Consider the following 3850-nt stretch of genomic DNA (forward strand, 5'->3'; position numbering starts at 1 on the left):
CAGCAGGCATACATCTGTCATTGTTTTCAGCTTTATGGACCAGAGGAGAACCCAGAGAACTGTGATGTTACCTGTGATATCAGTTGGAATTGTTTGTCATATTTGGGGTTTCTTATGATTTGCAGTGACAAACTAGAGCAGAACTGTGACATACATCAGTTTCAGCTAAATGCCTAAAATTGAAATGTGCATTAAAATGTGTCAAGAGGGAGAAATATACTCCCCCTTTTCTTTAAGGTTCAGGCATTTTTGAACATACCTAGCAGACCTAGACAAAACACCAGGTAGTAAAGAACATGCAGGACCACAGATCCATTGGGTTGCTCTAGACTGGGTTCCTGGTCACAGGAGAAATTATAATCATAGTCCTCCAGGTACATTATTGTTGGGTCCTCCGATATGTTCATACTGCTGTGTAAAAAGGAAAAGAACATTTAAGGATTACTTTGTTTAAATTCCATTGAAAAAAATATATACTTTAAAAATGACACAATAAAGTCAATTTGTTTCAGTTGTAGTCCTTGATTTAAAGAGAGAAGAGAACCAGGTGTGAGTGTGCCATCATACTATCATCAGAACAATTATGAAAACAAGTCAAACTCCAGAGTACAAGTTACAGTGACTATGGTAATCAAATACTTTCAAAGTTTTCAAAATGCAACAGTTAGACCTTCTTCTCAAAATTGTGGTGCCTGCCTTATTCCAGTTTCTGTAATCGCATGTTGATATTTAATACAGTACAGTAGTTACTGTAGTCCTAGTCTGGAAGGCATGAGTTCCTCCAACTATTGTCCTTCAAAGGTAACGTCTGACTGTCTGACTTACTGCAACATCTGCACTTGGGTCAAACCCACTTTCCTTTATTAGTTCATTTAGATGTCTTGGCAAAATACAATTTTTCATTTTCCTTATGCCTTGGATGCTACAGTCTGTCCATTCATAACACTCTGTACCAGATATCATGGGTAACAGAAGGTTAGGCAGAATATATAACCACCAGTGGCAATCCTAGGTTTTAATCCAAATAAAATGTGTTTATTTTTGTCACATGAAAAGCAAACTTGTCTCACATTGTCTTCTAAGTTTATTCAAATCTAAAAACAAATATATTACTTACTATATCAGCACTGAGGCCTTTTGACTCCAGATCCCTTTTTCTTATGATCTTGAGAAAAATCTTCCCTTCATCTGCTCTCTAGTGTAAAACCTCCACTCACAAATATATGTTGCTCCTTTTTACTATTGTAGTTACAGGCCTCTACAACATCATCATGACTGAACTCAATATCTGCCACACTGAACATTTCATAGATATTACAGAGAAGAAGAAACCATTTGAAAAAACATCCACGTGTATATATGAAGGAATTCAGAGGCACTACTGGACTTTCCTGCCCTTTAAGTTGAACGTTTCAGATGTAATCATTCCTTAGTGAGTCATGCCTGTAACAAACATTAAGAAGTTGCTGCTATTCGAAACCTAAAACCATTTTCCAACAACCAGCCTAGACTAAGACTTATGTGTCTATGAATATCAGTAGCTTCCTGCTGTTCTAACCATAATGAAATGCATGTGATCTCTTTTAAACCGCAACTTAAACCTTTTACCTCCACTATCAACATATGCAGAACCACCTGCTGTGACACCCATGCCGACCCTCATTTCCTGTGGCTGACGTTTCCACTCACACACACACGTGCACACATAATCCTCAATTACACACTGTGTTTTTGGATGTAGGAGTAGATCTTGTAAATAGCAACTAAAATGATAAAAATTTAAATATCTCTTGTGCTTACCACATTCTCTGTCCAAATCACTGCCGCTGAATTTGGATCTTCTTATCTTATGTGCACCAAGCTTACATGTCATCCTGTCAACTTGCATTGCATGCTTTTTGTATCAAATGCTGCTGCGCAGCTCATTTCTGGTAAGGTGAACACTGGGTTTGTTGTTTCCTCTGTAAGGTGTCAAACCTGCGGTTTTCAGAGAAATGTCCCATAATGTGCTAATATGTGGCATGAAAAGAGTAGGGGAAATGTATTCTAATGAGGCTCTTTTCAGTTTTTCTTTGGTCTTGTTTCAACTTAGACACATTTCTTAGGTGACATGAACTTTTAATAGCATTCAACTCATCAGCAATTACAAAAGGTTTTAAATCTGTCACTTTTCAGTATTTGCACCACAGAATTGTATACTATACTAAGCATATATTCAAGTATATACTGTATGTGCTTGTTCAATAAAATACATACAGCACTGTCTACTCAACTAATGTCTGCTAGCAACAGAACACACTGTCTTTGTTATGGTAATGACACATCAGAAATAAATAATTGCCTACTTATTGATTTGGTTTGTCTTTAATTACTCTGTGTTGTCATAACAATTGATAAAATGATAAACAAACAATTCTAACTATTCTCCAACTCACAATACGGTAATAAAGAGGGCATTTATGAGTATTTCAAATCCGTTTAAGGTCTCAGCTGTAGTTGAAGAGCTCATGACTTTCACCTAAAATGAGTGCCAGATGTCTTTTACCATGGACCGAGTCCTAAGAACACCATACAAGTATCATTTGGCACTGAGAAGAGATGAGAGGAGCTAACACTTTAATAATCTCATTTGGCTACCAAAAAAATCAACATGATACAGCAAAAAAGAATTTAACTTTCAATATCAGTTGTTGAGCATTAAAGCATTAAGCGTAATACTGAAATTTGTTAATACATGTGAAAATGTACAGATATTGTGCAAATTACATCTAAATGAGCAGTTAAATTGACTGACACAAATAATAGAATCCATTCAGTACAAAGACACTTGAAAAACACAAATATGAAATATACTGTAAATGTGAGACATACAGCACACAGGTTTGGTAAGCCAAAATTAGTACCACATCAACTGCTTTAAATCCATGAAAAATAATGACCTTTGAATGTTGCTTTCACTTTGACTCATCAAACATGTGAGTGACAATGTTTTCTACACAAAAAGTGCAAAATAAAAAAATACATTTTTCTTTCAAAAATATTTCCATCATCAAATGTGTAGAAAGAAGGAGGGGAAAGCATAAATGTTTGACTCACATCTGGTACAGACAAAATAACTTTGTGGTTACAGGCTGTTACAAACAGTTTGAAGTCCCACTGAGCTTCGTCCAATGTCAGCTGCAAAAGGAGGGAGGGGCGCTGCAAAGCACTGGGAAAACAGCTGAGCTCACACAGAAGGCAATGATGCTGTTTAGAATACACTAGAATTATTTTAAAACTGATGGGCCTCCACATGTGATATCTTATGGTCAAAACTAAATATTGCAATGCAAATGACAAGTGCATTAAGTACAGGTACAGGCAGCTTTTTTAAGGTTAGACATTGCTGATGAATAACAGTGTCACAGATGGAAACTGGAAGTAACAAATACAGCAATTCATGCATATGAACCAGAATAACATGCAGGTAATGTCTATAAAACATGCCTGCTCTCCTTCTCCTACATCAATACAGTGGAGGTGACAGAGGACCTGGATGAAAATGAGCTTTTCTTGAATGAGCTGTCTGATATATCTCTGACAAAGGGAAGGTGCATTCCAGGTACACACTTTTTCATCAGCTGTAAGGCTCGTTTCATGAACTTCTGTCCTACAAAGGCGTAAATGATGGGGTTCAGGCAGCAGTGAGTGTAAGCGATGCACTCGGTCACTGCTATTGACATCCTTAAAGCTCCGTCAGTGGTGCAGTCGCTGGAGAATATGTTCTCAGTCTGCAGGAATCTCAAGAAACGGGAAATGTAATATGGAGCCCAGAACAAAAAAAAGACAGTCACTATTAAAATGATCAGCT

Source organism: Monopterus albus, unplaced genomic scaffold, assembly GCF_001952655.1.
Source record: "Monopterus albus unplaced genomic scaffold, M_albus_1.0 scaffold31.1, whole genome shotgun sequence".
NCBI lineage: Eukaryota > Metazoa > Chordata > Actinopteri > Synbranchiformes > Synbranchidae > Monopterus > Monopterus albus.